Below are 18,349 nucleotides of genomic sequence, written 5' to 3'. Positions count from 1 at the left end.
GATAGAGAAAAGGAAACAGATGGAGATTGGATAATGGCTACCAAAATATAGTTCAACAGGAGGAAGAAGTTTTAGTGTTTTATTGCACAGACTATAAGCCACAAGAACTATAGGAGAGGAGTACAAAGGTCCCTGATATAAAGACATGATAAATGTTTGAAGTGATAGATATGTTAATTACCCTGATTTCAGCATTACACATGTATCCAATTATCACATTATACTTCAGAAATACTTATAATTCTTATGTGTCGATTAAAAAGTTAAATATAAAGGGATTATTTGAACACAAGTTCTGGAAGTACCCCAAGAGTTGATTAGACAACCAAGAAGACTACTGAGTGACTAACTTGTAACACATGCAACGCAGATATGCTGGACAAATAGATGATTCATAAGCCCAGGTGGGATTGAGCAGTTAGTTGGACATGAGATGTCATGATGACACTCAGAATGTTGCACAATTTTAAATTTATGAATTATTTATTTCTGGAGTTTTCCATTTAATATTCTTGGGCTGGGTGTGACGGTGTGACTGCATAACTGAAGTTGCAGAAGAAATTTGAGAGACTACTATAAAACAGATGATTACTAACCCCATTTTTTTTTTTTTTTTTTGACAGGCAGAGTGGACAGTAAGAGAGAGACAGAGAAAGGTCTTCCTTTACCGTGGGTTCACCCTCCAATGGCTGCTGCGGCCAGCTCACCGCACTGATCTGAAGCCTGGAGCCAGGTGACTCTCCTGGTCTCCTATGGGGGTGCAGGACCCAAGTTGGGCCACCCTCCACTGCACTCCCGGGCCATAGCAGAGAGCTGGACTGGAAGAGGGGCAACTGGGACAGAATCCGGCGCCCCGACCGGGACTAGAACCTGGTGTGCCGGCACCGCAGGTGGAGGATTAGCCTATTGAGCTGCGGCGCCAGCCAACTAACCCCATTATTACAAATGAAGAGTCTGAGACACAAAGCTTAAATAACATCCCTAAAATTACACAAGTGATTAGTGGCAAAATTTACTCATAGTGTGTAATCTGGTTCTAGTACATGTTTTTAATTCCTCTGAGCATTGACACTGATAATACACTAAATGATGTGCTTACATGCATCACAGATTACATAATATTCTTCTATTTATGAAGTATCTCTCCTGGCTCTCATAGTCCATACGTCTTGCTTTTTAACAGGAAACTAAAGTGGTGTACTTTATTATAAATAAAGTGGTGCAACAAGCACTTTCTTGTTGTGCACAAGGAATGAGGGAAACTATTGGGACGTACAGAATGTGGTCCTAGTCCTTATGTCATATCTTCTGAAAGATAAAATCTGAACAAAAGGATGCTTGACCCAGAGAGGCCACACAAAAGAGAACTGTATGAGTGCTATTACCATAAAGGGAAATCCTGTATAGTGGTGGTGGATTTTGGTGCTCACCATTCTTTCCCTTCCATTAATAACTGTATGCTCAACTTGTTTTGAAGCATCTAACATCCTGTTCCAACATGCATAGTCTTGTTTTGAGATAAAGGGGTAGCCAAGTGGCCTGAGTTACCAAACTCAGAGTCATTCTCCTGGGAGTTCAAATCTTAAAACAGAGTCAAACAAGGACAAAAAATAAAAACTCGGCATCAATGAAAACTGCATACTGATTTGGAGATGTCACTGACTCAATTCTGCTATCTGGATTTCCAGATCCTAGAACTAACCTGGGTTGTACCCCTCTCAGTCTTGCTCATCAAGTGTTACTTTGATTCTGTGTGAACTTCATTATCTCTCAATAAACTCATTTTGGGATTATACTGCCCAGTTTCTGTTGCTTGCAAGCTTATAACACTAGCTAGTACATCAAAATGACATATTCAATTATTCCATAGAGAACTATAATGTGAGGAAGTTAATACTGAACATACACCTCAAGTCACAAGTACAGTCTTCTGTTGGTCACAAAAGAGAATGATTAGAAAGGATTCAAACAGGGGCTGGCACTGTGGTGTAGTCGGCTAAGCCTCCGCCTGCAGCGTCGGTATCCCATATGGACATCGGTTTGTGTTCCTGCTTCTCCTCTTCCAATCCAGGTCTCTGCTTATGGCCTGGGAAAGCAGTGGAAGATGGTCCCAGTGCCTGGGCCCCTGAACCCACACGGGAGACCTGGAAGAATCTCCTGGCTCCTCCCTTCAGACAAGCCCAGCTTCAACCATTGTGACCATCTGGGGAGTGAACCAGCAGATGGAAAACCTTTCCCCCTGTCTCTTCCTCTGTTTGTCTGTAACTCTACCTTTCAAATAAATAAATAAAATCTTAAAAAGAAAAGGAAGGGTTCAAAGAAACTTGACAATGAATGACTACATGACCATTTAAAAAAAAAAAAAAGACAGTACATTGAAAATGTCTCCAAACCTCTGTACAAATTTCATTAATAGAAGTGAGCATTGGATCAAGAATCAGAAGACCTTATTGCTAGATTTAGCTCAAGATCATAAAGAAAGTGTGATGTGAGAGAAGTTACCTCTTGTCTCTGAGCATACTTCATATATGAAAAATGAAAGGAGGAAGTATCTTTAAAACTTTTGCTCATTGAATTTCTGAGATTTGAAATAGAGAAGATATGCTTTGGAAATACTGAAGAATTGGAGAGACATATTTTGAGACCTCTTTCTCCTGGAAACAAAGACATTTTTCTTGTAAAGATTGGTAATTGCAGATGAGTTCTGCCTAATGCCTTAAAGTAGCAATCTTACACTGAGCAAGTTACAGAGGATCCAGAACCCCTCTCATGCCTGGAATGATCTTACTATTTAAGAGGAAAGCATCAAAGGTCAGGATTCTGTCAGTTGACCAAAACTTAGTTATGAACCAACCCCAAAGAGGTCAGCAATAAATGTAATTTAATTCTTACCTAAGTTTTAGATCAGCTGAGACTTTCAAAGGAAATTTATGTTGAAGTAAAATTTCTCACAAAGCTTACTGGATTATTTTGTTGGCAACTGTTCAAGTTGTGTAGTTTCAGCTCTCAGATATATCACAAACTAGGAACAAACAAAAACGCATCTGTCACATAAAACAATTTGTGTTGTGAAATGTATTTATCTTTTCATCTTATTTCCTCACACTATACTTCTCTAACCTCCAAAATTCATCGAAATCTAAAAGTTTCCTAAAACTACTTTCCTACTTCTGCTTAGTCTCTTCTTTTGGAGCTTAATGACATTGTTTTCCACCCTGTGGTCAGAAGCCCTGGGCTGAGCAAAGGGGGTCAATGCATATAGTAAAAGGCTGAAATGTGAAAGGATCCTGATCAATTCTCTCCAGGGCTAAGTTAATTAGAAGGAGTGAAGGTACCAAAGTGATAGAAAAAGTATATTTCTTCGAAGTCTTATGAAAACATACACATATGCTTGTAAGAGATGAGAAATACTAAAGTACACATTCCTATATCAACATAGTATTTCTTTCAAAAATTTCTTCAGAACACACTTTCCCCCATCTTTAATTTTTTGACTTTATCAGTTAATAATAAGGTGAAATGAAATAGATAAAAGCCAGAAGCACAACTTTGGGGCTTTATAATATCTCTTTGGCTTTGATACCGAATAAGGCACTGCTATAAGTTCTATTTAAATCACATATTTAATTCACACTGTTCATTAAAAGAGATGATTATTATTGCCATTTCCCCATAAGACAACTGCAGCTAAAGGTATAGAGTACTGTGCCCAAGGTCATACAGTCAGAGAGTGGCAGCGCTTGGAGTCTCTTCTAGGCCTCCTACTTAAGGTTCACTATTTTTAACTACTTTGCATATTAATAACTACAAGGTAAATCTTAAGGAAAAAGAAAATGGGTTGTGGTTTCTTGAAGGCACTGATATATTAACTGCATATAATACTGAAGAGGAAAAAAGTTTTTCCCTCTTTTAATTGGCAGTGCTAGAAATTTTTGTCTGAGACATCTGATGTCTTGTCATGAGCCACCAGCATGATTGTGCACTTGATTCAATAGTCTGGGTCTTCCTGGAGATATGCTTTAGTGGCATGGTGGGAGGTCATCATCCCTAATGTTGGTTTCTCATCATTTAGAAGCAAAATCTAGACTAGTGACCAAGGAAAATACCTCCTTGGACAGCACCCGCCTTTGGCTTTGATCATAAATTGCATCCATAAAAGGATTCATCTGTGCAGCTTCCTCGGGAGGGGTCACATATTTATCTCCAGAGAATTTGACACAAGCCATTTGTCAGCCATGGTCACACGTGCTTGCTATTACCAAGCTTTAGCCTTTTAGTCAAAGTAGTAATTCCTCGTTTTAAGAGTGCAACTGTGGGGTGCCAGGTGTTGATATTTTAGAAACAAACAGCAGTAGGGACAGCTGGGCTGGCAGATTTCAATGTTTCCCAGCCCAGTTGGTGGCAGTAGACCATGCCAGAGGAAATTAGAGTTTCAGATAGTAACTCTGCATCTCTACAGTAACGTGTGATTTGTGATGACTTCCTTGGAGGGCTCCTCCTGGCGTTTACCTTCGTTCGGAGGCAAAGAGTTTCAAAGCTGACTGTGCCGAGGAGGCACTTCATATCCAGATTGCTGTCAAAAGATCCTTCAGAATTTCCTGTGCTTTCCACACAAGCCTCTCAACCATTGCGTCTGTTCTCATCACTGTCATTCATCAGTACATCTAGCTTCCTGTCAAGTCAAATTCAACGTGTACTTACTTTCACTTTTCCTAGTGGGTCTGCATTTTTTCTAGCCTCACAAGCACTGGTTATGGCATACTTATTACTGCTTCGGGTAATCATCCTTTGTAGACTCTGATTTAATAAAGAGAGAAATAATTGAATGAGATTTCTAGGGAATCTGTTTCTCAGGTAAGAAGCAGGCTGTGCTAATGAAAATCAGTCATCCAGATTCTTTGAAAGGTAGTAACCCTCATATGAAGTACAATTCAGTTCAGTACAGGATTAGTGAGGAATTACTTTGATATTGGAATAACTCAGGGTAGTAGTTTTGGAAAATGCTGTGTCTACACTGGTATTTAACTTCTTTGAGACTCTCAAGAAGGCCTTGCACCTTTTCCCACAATAAAAGGGCAAATACACTCAAATTTTTAAATATATTTTCAGGTTTTCATGGACCCAGCAAAGGCTTTGCCACGTATGCTCTAGATCAGCACTAAGAGAACTTTCTATGATTAAGAGTTCATATCCGCAGTATCCAATGCGGTAGTCATTAGCTATGAAACATTTACAATATGGGAGGTGCAAATGAGGAACTGAATTTTAATTTAATTTAAATTTAAAGAGTCACATGTGGTTGAAACTCACTATATTCTCAAGCTAGCTTTGGATTAGGTGTTGACAGACATCAAATTATGATCTCATTTCACAAAGTTTCATTTTAAAGACACAACTTGAGATGTAATTCATATACTATACAACTTGCCCATTGAAAGTGTCTAATTTAATTGTATTAAGTACATTCCCAGTGTTAGGTCTCAGAAAATGATACCCAAAGACTGGTACATGGATACAATGAGAGGCCTTAGAAGCTGCCTCAGATCAAGGTCCCTCTGACCTTTCCTTGTTTCTCACTCCTGGGTCATGAGGCACTATCTGCAAAGTTCCCTTGTCTACCCAACCAGATCTGCCAAAAGAGGGACACAGACTTCTTACAAAACTCCATTAACTGGAGAAGATTAAACTTCTATCACAGGAAGGAAACAATACCAGGAGAGCAGAAAGGAACTTTGTCCCAAGGCACTGCCTATTATACTGGGCCTAGACATCTACCCAAAAAATATCTCCTGTCCCTCTGAAGCTACCTACATTCCCTCTTCTCCCTTATGAAGAGGCTACTTAAAATTCAATTGTCTTTCTCTTTGAGTTTCATACTTTGTGTATGGTTCCCGTGTTTCTGCATCTTAGTAAATCTCTGTGCTCATTTCCTGTTAGCCTGCACACTGTCAATGTTATCTTGTAGACGGAAATGACTGAAAGTTCAGAGGAAAAGTTTGAACTTCATTGTTAACAGTTACACAACCATCAACATAATCAATCTTACAACATTTTTATTTCCCAAAATGTAACAGTCATTCCTCATTTCCTCTCAGTATCCTGTAGCCCACAATAAAAACAAATCTGCTTTTGTTCTCTATGGATTTATCTACTTTGAACATTCAGTGTAAATGGAATCATGTGGTTCTTTGTGACTGGCTTCTTCACATCATCTTTGAAGTTTTAAAGGTTTATCTATGAGGTAATATCAATGATACTGATCATGATACAGCAGTACTTGAATCCTTCACATTATTGAATAGTTTTCCATTACAAGAATATACTAGTTTGTCCAGCTGATAGACACTGGAGTTTCTACCTTTTGGCTATAATTAATAATGATGCTTTGAATATTCATGGACAAATATTTGTATGGCTGTATGTTTCAAATTTTCCTTGACATATATCTAAGAATGGAATTGCTGGGTCATATGGTAACCTATCTGTAACATTTTGAGAAACAGCCAAATTGTTTTTCTAAATGGATACAGGATTTTATTTTCCTACCATTAAGGAATAGGGGTTCCAATTTCTCCACATCCTTACCAGTATTTTTATTATATATGTTTGTATTTTAAATGTCTTAGTGGAGGGTAAAGTGTTATCTTATGTGATTTGGGCATACATTTCCCTAATGGCTAATGTTGAGAATCTTTTCATGTGTTTATTGGCTATTTGTCTATCTTCCTTGGAAAACTGGCTGTTTAAATTCTTTGTTGGGGCTGGTTCTGTGGTGCACCAGGCAATGCGTTGTCTGCAGTGCCGGCATTCCATACGGGCGCTGGTTTGGGTCCTAGCTGCTCCACTTCCAATCCAACTCCCTGCTAATGCACCTGAGAAAGCAGTGGAAGATGGTCCAAGTGCTTAGGTCCCTGCACCTATGTAGGGGACCCAGAAGAGGCTCCTGGCTCCTAGCTTTGGATCATCTCAGCTCTAGCCATTGAGGCCATTTCGGGGAGTGAACGAGCAGATGGAAGACCTCTCTCTCTGCCTCAACCTTTTTGTAACTCTGCCTTTCAAATAGATAAATAGATAAATCTTTTAAAAATAAATCCTTTGTCAATTTTTATTGTGTTCTCTTTTGTAGCATTATAAGAGTTCTTTACTGTTTATTTATTTGAAAGGCAGAGAGACTGAGAGAGACCTTCTACACACTGGTTCACTCCCCAAATGATGGCAACAGCCAAGGCTAGACCAGGCAGAAGCCAGGAGACTGGAACTCAAACTAAATCTCTCATGTGAGTGGCAGGATCTCAAGTACTTTAACTGTCATTGCTGCTTCCCAGGGTGCACATTAAAAGTAAACTGGAATCATAAGTAGAGCAAGGACTCAAACCCAGGCACTCTGATATGGGATGTAGCATCTTAAGTGGTGTCTGTTAACTACTATGCCAAAGAGCTGCCCCTCTATATATTCTGGATTTTTTGTAAATCATTATCTGATCCAAGCCCATTAAGATTTACCTCTATGGTTTCTAACAGTTTTATAGATTTGCTTCTTACATTTTAGTCTACAATATATCTTGAGTTTTTTACATACGGTATGTAGAAGGAGCCCAGCTTCATTCTTTTGCATGTGGATATCCAATTGTGAAGCATTCTTCTTGGAAAGATTCTTTTTGCTGTTCAGTTGTCTTGGCACCTTTGTCAAAAATCAATTAACCATAAATGTGATGGTTTAGTTCTGGACTCTCAGTTCTACTTGACCATTTCATGTCTGTCCTTAACTAAGTAACAGACTGTCTTGATCACTGTTTTTGTAATTTAGAAATATGTCTATAGTTTTGTTCTTTTTCAGAATTATATTCTGGGTTCCTTTTCATTTCCATATGAATTTTCTGACGAGTACGTCAATTTCTTTTTTTTTTTTTTTCTGACAGGCAGAGTGGACAGTGAGAGAGACAGACAGAGAGAAAGGTCTTCCTTTGCTGTTGGTTCACCCTCCAATGGCCGCTGCGGCTGGCGCACTGCAGCCGGCACACCACGCTGATCCGATGGCAGGAGCCAGGTACTTATCCTGGTCTCCCATGGGGTGCAGGGCCCAGGCACTTGGGCCATCCTCCACTGCACTCCCTGGCCACAGCAGAGAGCTGGCCTGGAAGAGGGGCAACCGGGACAGAATCTGGCGCCCTGACTGGAACTAGAACCCGGTGTGCCGGCGCCGCAAGACAGAGAATTAGCCTAGTGAGCCGAGGCGCCGGCCTGAGTACGTCAATTTCTACTTAAAAAACCCAGCTGAGATTTTGATAAAGATTATGTTAGAAGATCAGTTCGGGATATACTGCGGCCAGCGCTGTGGTGTAGTGGGAAAAGCCACCACCTTTTCCAGTATGGGTGCTGGTTCGAGTCCCAGCTGCTCCACTTCCAATCCAGCTCTTTGCTATGGCCTGGGAAAGCAGTAGATGGCCCAAGTCCTTGGGGCCTTGCACCCGCATGGGAGACCCAGAAGAAGCTCCTGGCTCCTGGCTCCGGATCGGCACAGCTCCGGCCATTGCAGCCAACTGGAGAGTGAACCAGTAGATGGAGACTTCTCTCTCTCTCTCTCTCTCTCTCTCTCTCTGCCTCTCCTTCTCTCTGTGTAACTCTGACTTTCAAATAAATAAATTAATCTTTAAAAAAATTTGGGATATACTGTAGGGATTGGAGTCCATGGCTTGCTAAATGTTGGTTTCTCACTCTGGCTTGCTCGCTTGCCAGCCATAAGGCCATGACAGGCCTCATTCTGGACCAGGAAGGAGGCAGACGGGGTCCTTGAGAACAAAGAAAGTAAGCTCTCTTGGAATTTGTGACCTTCTTCCCCCACCAGCTCCCCTGGAATTTATGGCCCAATGCTTCCCGCCAGTGCCTCCCTGTGCCATTCCCTTTGTGTGGCCTTCCTGCCACATAACGTATATAGCCTATACGTTTAAATGAACCAATGAACATGTTAGGTCCCAATACCTTGCCATATAGAGAGTAAGAAGGTAACTTACGTAGGAGATGACCTGCACCCTTGCAAGTGTGAGGCTAGAAAAACATCTCTTATGCAAATGAAGGGGCCTTTTGCCTGTGCACTGCTAAAGGGTTGTGTGCAGGTAGGGGGTCCCAGCTGGCTGGTAACAAATAAACCTCTGCTTTTGCATTGAGACTGTGCCTTGTGCATTGATTGGGAAATTTGGACACAACAATACTACCATCTTTAAATTTTTAGAATTTACCTTATTTGAAAGAGACAGAGAGAGAGGGAGGGAGGAAGAGAGATAGAGACCAACCTCCCATTCAGTGGTTCATACCCAAACTGTCCATAATTGGCAGGACTGCGCCAGACTAAAGTGAGAAGCCAAGAACTCATCTGAGTTTCTCATGTGGTTGGTAGGTACCTACTACTGGAGCCATCACCTGCTGCCTCCCAGGGTGGGCACTGGCAGGAAGCTGGTATGGAGCAGGGAGTTGGGAGGAACCTAGGCACTCCAATATAGGATGTGGGTAGCCCAAGTGATTGTTTAACCACCCTTCATCTTAACAATAGTAAGTCTGCTGATCCATGTACTTGGGTCTGCACCCTTGAACATATTCATTTGAAATTCTTTTTCCAGCAATCCTGTTCTACAGCTTTATTCTTTCATTTACTTCACACTTTCCCACACCCATCTGCTACCACAGAATCATTTTCAAACTCTAGCATCATAACAACACCATATATAGCAAAATTATTTTTCATGACACCTCAATTTATTTTTAATTCTTTTACTTAAAATATTTTAATTGAATGACTGCTACATTCCCTGTTCTTTGTTGAACATTCCTGATTTTAGTTTCTCTGGATCTCTCTATCTTTTTTGCTTAGTCAGTCTAGTTAAAGGTTTGTCAATTTTATCAACCTTTTAAAAGCATCAGCTTTTAGTTTGGTATTCTTTCTCTATTCTCCCTTTCATTTATTTCTGCTCTAATGTTTATTATTTCCTTTCTTTTGCTTGCTCTAAGCTTTGTTGTTCTTTTTCCAGAGACTTAACATGGAAGATTGGCATTAGATCTTTTCTTTTCTTTTGATATAGGCTTTCAAGGCCATAATTTCTCCTCTAAGAACTGCTTTAGCTGCATTCCATCAGCCTGGTATGTTGTGTCTCATCTGGTATGTTCTGTTTCAATCATATGAAATTATTTTCTAATTTTGCATGCAATTTTTATTTATTATTAATATCACATATTTATTACATATTATATTATATGCATAATATATTTATATTATTTATATGTATATGGTTAAATAACCATATACATATATTCATATGTATATGAATATATAAATTCAAGAGTCATTTGATTCAACAATTTAATTATGGAAGGAAAAACTACCAACTTCTCGATTGCTGTGTGTGGTTTATTTATTTATTTATTTAAAAGTCAGAGTTACAGAGAGTGAGGGAGAGTCAGAGATCCTTCATCTGTTGGTTCATTCCCCAAATGGCCACAGTGGCTGAGATGGGGCCAGGTTGAAGCCAGGAGCTTCTTCCAGTCTCCCATGTACGTGCAGGGGCCCAGGCACTTCCGCTATCCTCCCCTGCTTTCCCAGGTGCATTAGCAGGGAGCTGGATCCTACATGTGGAGATTTAACCCTGTAGGCCACAATGCTGGCCCCTGATGCTTTGTTTTTTTAAAATCTGTCATTTGGAGCTAGCAAATAAACACACACTATGTTATTCATCACGTCAATTTTCAGTTCTACATTTTTGCTTTTGCTTCCCAAGCCTTAATATGCAAACAATTCACCTGGGGATTCTGCTGATGTGTGCTGGTGTGTGGTCTGGTGTGAGCCCTGAGATTGTGCATTTCATACAAATTATACATGGCTGACACTGCTGGTTCACTGAAGATACTTTGAGAGGGAAGTATACACAACTATTTGGAATGTTCTTCCCAACTCTTCTTTGATTAAACTCAAATGGTCCTTCCTCCAGTCTTTTTTCCCCTCTAGTTATGAAGTGACTATATCCTTTCCTTTTTTCCAATCCAGAATATTTATTTATAATAAACAGCAGCAGTAAGACATAAACTATGTAATTTATAGCTTACTTCAGGGAATATCAGAAAAAGTAACCTCAGTTTTATAAACCAACTATCAAGTGAGCCATTCAATATAAATATATATGATATATGATATATAATATATAATACATATTATATTTATATAATGTAAAATATATAATATAAATTGAATATAAATTGAATATAATCATAGACCAGTCATACCGAGATTCTATCATATATTCAATCCCCAGATTCCATGGTAGGTAATGCAATAATTTCTTATCAAATTATTCCTATTTTGCATATGAGAGCAGAAAACATGTATGTTTTCATGATTACTTAGATTTGTTGCTGGCTCCCTTAGAAAATTAACTCAGTCTAATTTACCTACACTAGCCAAATCTCTGGGGAACCTAACATATGCTTCCTTTTATTTGTGTACATTATGGCAACCAATTCAGAAAAAGAGAAACAACAGAACACCATTTCTTCCTGTGCCTAGATGGCAATGTAAAATGGGGCATTAAGACTCATGTTGCTACCCTTGTCCTGCCCTCACTTGTTTTGTGGTCATCCTGTTTGCCTCCATCTCAGTCTCCTTTCTCCAGGCCCTTCTCAGCAATATAGCCTCTAAAATGTGGGTTAGTAAGTGCAACTGCCTAAAATGATCCATGACTCACAGCTTCCCTGGAAGACAATGTTCAAACTCCCTAAGGCAGTTTATAATCTTCCTCCAGGCAGACTGGCAGGAATCTCATTCTTCCATCTTCTTTACACAACATTCCTTAGAATGTCTGCTCACTCCCCAAACAAGGCAAGATTTTACTTCTTTGTGTCTTTGCACATTGTCCTTGATGTCCTTCATTCTTTTACTGATCTCCCCTTTGACTTAGTCATCTTTCATGACCCAACTCCTACCAACTCTACTAAAAAAAGATCTTGGCTCTGCCTTGGCTCTAGGCTTCTTCCTAGAGTTATATACATACCTCTGAAATCAAAGTTGCCACATTTTATCACAGTAATATATGTATATGTTTTCATCACTTGTCTGTGGAATCCTAGGGCCAGAAATGTCTCATTATTTCCAGGATCAAGGACAAAACTTTGAACTCAATGGACATTGCTGGATAAACAAAGTTAGTCAAAATATAGGTGGGTTGGTCACTAAGACACTGGATTGACCTTATCTACAACCAGAGCTCTTTGGCATTCATTTCCAAAGCTCTCCATATGTCCAATTTCTACAGCAAATATCACATCTACTTTGAATTAATTATCTGTACATGGAATTGTGAGTTCAAGAGGGCTGCAGTTCTAGCACATTTATCTTTGACTCTCTCACTCACAAAGGATAGTGTCCTGCACATACAAACTATTTCATAAAGATGGTTTTAAGAACTGATACTACCTTAACTATATTCATGGGTCTTAGCCACATTATTCTACAGATCCCCATCACTCTGGGGAAACAATTATCTCCAACATAAAACTGAGGGATCTATCGTAATGTTGTTTGATGTTTCACGTTCTCACTTTCCAACAGCAAGGGATATCTTTGAAACAGATGGATGTACTGTCTATTTTGATTACATCAGTCAATACCTTACTCAAATAAGAATAATGCAGTGAATAAGAAAACAAAGGAGTAATTTTAGAATGCAGGAGTCAATTGAGGAAGTAGTAATGATTCATAGTGGGAAATACATTTTAATTTGAAACAGTGTTCACAGCCCCAATTCTTCTTTTGTTGTATCATAAATGAATTAATGGGTAAATATCAGAGGATGACTTTTTTTAGTGAGTTCTTCACTTGGCAGCTTCAAACTTACTCCTTCTAACTTGCTATTCTACAAGCTATTATTAAGCATCAGCTACATGGGAAAGACTGTGTGCTACTAAGGTGGCAAATTTGGCACAGCAAATTTAAGACAAAAACATTATTTGGTACTTTAAAAGAATAGTTCCAACTCAGCCAGCTCACCAATTCAACAAGAAGGAAATAATCCAACTTAAAAATGGACAAATGATCTATATAAATGTTTTATGAAAGAAGACATAACAAAGACCAACAGGAATATGGAAAAAGCTCAACATCAGCAATCCTCAGGGATATGCAAATCAAAACTACAATGAGATTATCATCTCACCCAGTTAGCAAAAAGACAAAGAATAACAAAAGCTGGTGAGGATGTAGAGAAATAAGAGCTTTGATACATTGTTGGTGGGACTGCAATTAGTACAGCAATTATAGAAAGCACTAGGGAGGGCCCTCAAATTCTAAAAATACAATTACCATAGTGTCCAGAAATCCCAATACTGGGTATTGAAACAAAGGAAATGAAATCAGTGTGTTGAAGAGAAATCTAAATTTCCATGTTTTTTATAGCAGTATTTACAATAGCCAAGAAACAGAACCAATCTAAATGCCCATCAGTGGATGAATATTAGGAAAATGTGGCACATTTATATATCCAAAAATGCATCCATAAAAAAATCAGATCCTGTCATTTCTAGTAACAAGCATTAGACTGGAAGACATGTTAAGTAAAATAAGCCAGGTACGTAAAGACAAGTATCACAAGTTCTCACTAATACACAAAACCTAAAAAGAGTTGATCTTACAAATGCCCTAGATAGCACTCTGGCCTTAGAATCAGCCCTTAAGGCATTTGAATCTGGCTAAAAAGCCCATGAGAGTATCTCAGGCACAAAAAGCCAAGACACTGTAGCAAAAAATGACCTAAATGAAAGATCTCTGTGAATGAGATCCCAGCAGAAAGAACGGGCCATCGAAGAAGGAGGTACCTTTCTCTGAAGGGAGGAGAGAACTTCTACTTTGATTATGGCCTTGTCTAAATAAGGTCAGTGTTTGTGAACTCAAGAGGCTTCCATAGCCCTGGCAGCTCATGACAAGAGTCTCAGGTGATTACTGACGTCATCAATAAGAGTGTCAACTGCTAAATCAACAACAGGAGTCACTGTGCACTTGCTCCCCATGTAGAACCTCTGTCCTTAATGTATTGTACTATGAGAATTGACGGTAAAACTAGTCTTCAAGCAGTACTTTATACTTTGTGTATCTGTGTGGGTGCAAACTGTTGAAATCTTTACTTAGTATAGAGTTGATCTTCTGTATATAAAAATAATTAAAGGGGCCTGTGCCATGGCTCACTTGGTTAATCCTCCACCTGCAGTGCTGGCATCCCATATGGGCGCCAGGTTCTAGTCCTGGTTGCTCCTCTTCCAGTCCAGCTCTCTGCAGTGGCCCGGGAGGGCAGTGGAGGATGGTCCAAGTGCTTGGGCCCCTGCACCCACATGGGAGACCAGGAAGAAGCACCTGGCTCCTGGCTTCGGATCGGCGCAGCGCTGGCCATAGCAGCCATTAGGGGGGTGAACCAACGGAAAGAAGACCTTTCTCTCTGTCTCTCTCTCTGTCTATAACTCTACCTGTCAAATAAAAAAAATAAAAATGAATCTTAATGAAGAATGGGATGGGAGAGGGAGTAGGCGATGGGATGGTTTGCGGGTGGGAGGGTGGTTATGGGGGAAGAACTGCTATAATCCAAAAGTTGTACTTTAAAAATTTATATTTATTGAATAAAAGTTTTCTATTAAAAAAAGTTGATCTTACAGAAGTAGAGAGTATAACAGTGCTTACCAGAGGTGGGGAATGATAGTGGGAAAGAAAGATAGAGACTACACAACTACAAAATTACAGTTAGAGAGGAAGATCACATTCTAGTGTTCTATAGCATGGTACAGTAACTATAGTAAAAATAATTTACTTGGAATTGGTACATTGGAAAGTACATTGGAAAATAGTTACAAGATTTTTAATGTTCTTAGCACAAATAAATAATATGATAAATATTTAAGGTGATATACTAATTACTCTGATTTCAACATTATACAATACAAACATGTAATGAAGCATCATACTGTAACCCCAAAATAGGTACATTATGTGAAAATTAAATAAAATGCACATAAAATAGTATTTTCCATATAAAATTCAAGAAAAATCACATACAAACAGCGAGCATAATCCCTGTAAATGCTTTACATCACATGCATTTTTTTAAAGATTTATTTATTTGAAAGGTGCCAGGGCTGGGCACTTCATCCATGTCTCCCATATGGATTGCAAGTACCCAACATCTGGGCCACTTTCTTCTGCCTTTCCAAGTCCATTAGCAGGAAGCTGGATCAGAAGTGGAGCACCTGGGGCATGAACCTGCACCCATATGTGATGCTGGCATTGCAGACAGCTTTTTTTGCCTGCTATACCACAGCACCAGCCCCATATGAGTTTTGTTTTTATTCAAACTTTCTATTGGACACTGTCAAATCAACAGCTTAGGTAATGATTCTAATGGTTGTATATTATCAACATGTACAGCTCTGACATAATAATTGAAATTAATTTATCTGCTCCTAGGAAGGAGACAAATATTGATATGGTCTCTATTTCTTCACCAAACTCATCTCCTGCCAACTTCTGCCTTCCTTCATGAAAGCTGCAGGGTCTTGATTCAGAGTCTTGGGCACTTTCTGCTCCTAGATAAAGCTTGCATATTCTGCTCCCTTTTCTTGGAAAATTTCATCTCCCTTCCCCCCCATTCACATGACTAACCCTGATTGATCCTTCATGACCCAGTACAGAGTCATTTCTTCAGAAAAACCTTCCTTGATGTCCCTAGCTACCTTTTTCTTCCTTTTATACCCGCTCCCAGAACCAGAGATTCCCCCTCAAAGCACTTGCGGCAGTTACATTTTTGCTTCTTAAAATAATCTTGGGGCTGGCGCTATGGTGTAGCGGGTAAAGCCACTACCTGCAGTGCTGGCATCCCATATGGGCACCAGTTCGAGACCCAGCTGCTCCATTTATGATCCAGCTCTTTGCTATGGCCAGAGAAAGCAGTGGAAGACGGCCCAAGTCCTTGGGCCATTGCACCTGCATCGGAGACCTGGAAGAAGCTGCTGGCTCTTGGCTTCAGATCGGTGCAGCTCTAGCCATTGAGGCCATCTGGGGAGTAAATCAGCAGATGGAAGACCTCTCTCTCTTTCTGCCTCTGCCTCTCTGTAATTCGGCCTTTCAAATAAATGTTTTAAAAATAATAATCTTGGTCTTATTTGCTTTTCTGGAAGCAACACTGGACTTTAAATTACATGAAAGTGGGGGTACAATTTCTGCTAATCATTGGTTCAGAACTGTATAAGGAATATAGAAGATACTCAATAAAAAAAGTTGCTGAGGGGCCAGCACTGTGGCACAGTGGGTTAAAGCCCTGGCCTGAAGCACCAGCATTCCATATGGGCACTGGTTCGAGACCCGGCTGCTCCACTTCCCATCCAGCTCTCTGCTATGGCCTGGGATAGCAGTAGAAGATGGCCCAGTCCTGGCTGTCATGGCCATCTGGGGAATAAACCATGATAAGGAAGATCCAGATCTTTCTCTCTCTTTCTCTTCCTCTTCTCTCACTCACTCACTCTACCTTTCAAATACATAAATCTTTTAAAAATATATACCTTATATTCAAGAACAATCAATAAACACATTATAAAAAGAAACTGTGATGATAGAAAAATATAGCCCATAGAACTTTCAGAGTCCAAGGAAAAGGAAGCCCTGACACAACACAAACATTGTGACATTTATGGTAAAAATGTAGAATCCTCTTGGACCGAGGCTAAAAGACATATGAGAATATAACCACTTCAGAAGTCCATCTATCAAAATCCAACTGAATCCACTGGAGATTTCACCATTATGAACTCTGACCTAAGCACATCCATTACATATGCAAGAATGAAGTGAGGAAGTGGGTGTGTGGAAACGAAATATTGTCATTAATACATCTGTCAGAAATTAGAATGTCATGCCAGTTGGTGACGTGCTTTAAGTTTCTCTTCCAGAGAGCTCATGTTGCAAAAGATGCCAGTTGTTCAGCTTGACATCAACATTTGTTTTCGGTGGACCACCAAGAATTGGGTATTAGAGTCAGTTCTACATTGACTTAAGTTAGAAAGTAGATTTTTTCCTTAGGTTCATTGAAGTGTATGGGCCTCCTTATTGTGATCAGGTGGAATATTTAGATAAACAGAAATACTCTCCATTATGGAAACCTCTAGGAAACTCTTGGCTAAGGGTAGCATAGGTATTTTCTGTAAGTGACTTCCTTAATCTATAGGGACCTGGCACAATGGAGCCTGGTTTCCTTGGCAATTACAGAACCCCTTAAAAGAAAAGGCCTCAGGAAATGGGCTTGTCCTCTAATAATTTAAACACTCAGGGCGCAGCACAAAGGATTGCTGTCATAAGAAGCCAGGCCAGGGAATAGACTCTTACTCTGAAATGACAGTCTGCTACTTTCTTTCTGCATACATTAATCCTTATCCTTCATCCTTCCCTCATCTCTGGTACCAGGTGCCTTCCTTACCCTGTAAGAGGTGGGCTCCTCTGCAAAAACGGTTCTTATAAAGAGCCTATGATTAATTAAAGAAGGGAAAGAGGCTTGGACAATCAATTGTGCAATTCACCTGTTCATAACCAATTTCATGCTTGCTTTCACTCTCTCAATGGCATGCAGCCAATTTCTTGAAGGCCTGGGGTAAATTTGCACATGTGGGGTCTGTAAAAAATCCCCTGAGCACAATGGAATAGTAATGGAGAACTACTTGGCCACACAATACTCAATGGAATGTGTTTCATCCTAAAATGCAAAACAGAAAACCTGTTTTGGAAGGAAATTGGGCAATAGTCAGGAAGCATTTAGGAAACAGTCGTTATTTTTGACAGATTATTAATACTCTGTTTTTAAAAAATGACTCTAATAATCCGTATGTTGAAAAAACTATACATATAAGTATACTTATTGATGTATTTTTATAGTAATAAAGAAATGGAGAAAACTACGTAGCAAGTAAAGGAATTGTTCAATAAAAAGATAAAAATATAGTATTTTTATCACCCTTGAAAGAAACTGGGTCACTCCCTGTTTTGCCCTCTCCCTAACTCACAGCAACTATTAGCCTACTTTTAGTCTCTTTGGATTTGTCTACTACGGAACTCCTTATATGAATGCTCCTTGACGTATGAGGGGATTAAGTCCTGACAAATCTACTGTTAGGTTAAAAAAAAAGTGAATTTGAAAATGGAACTAATATGTCTAACTTACTGAACATCATAGCTTAACCTAGTCTACCTTAAACATGCTCAGAACACTTATATTAACCCACAATTTGGGCAAAAGCATCTAATACAAAGCCTATTTTATAATGAAGTATTTAATATCTCATGTAT

At 39.4% G+C, this 18,349-nt stretch overlaps 1 long non-coding RNA gene across 2 annotated transcripts in view; it reads right to left on the bottom strand.

The window, feature by feature from the left end:
- The window catches only part of LOC127492325 (uncharacterized), a 245,331-nt gene that overhangs the window by 152,937 nt on the left and 74,045 nt on the right, over positions 1 to 18,349 (bottom strand). Inside the window, exon 2 of one of the 2 annotated variants that reach the window (XR_016214228.1) lies at positions 7,580 to 7,681. The exons of the other annotated variant lie outside the window; for it this stretch is intronic. This is a non-coding gene — a long non-coding RNA (uncharacterized LOC127492325). The remainder of the gene's footprint in view (positions 1 to 7,579; positions 7,682 to 18,349) is intronic. 2 annotated transcript variants of the gene reach the window in all.

The sequence above is a fragment of the Oryctolagus cuniculus genome, chromosome 10 (assembly GCF_051225735.1).
Source record: "Oryctolagus cuniculus isolate XC-2025 breed Fujian yellow rabbit chromosome 10, ASM5122573v1, whole genome shotgun sequence".
Taxonomy (NCBI): domain Eukaryota; kingdom Metazoa; phylum Chordata; class Mammalia; order Lagomorpha; family Leporidae; genus Oryctolagus; species Oryctolagus cuniculus.
Note: the sequence above shows the minus strand (reverse complement) of the source record. Positions and strands in the feature narration are given on the sequence as shown.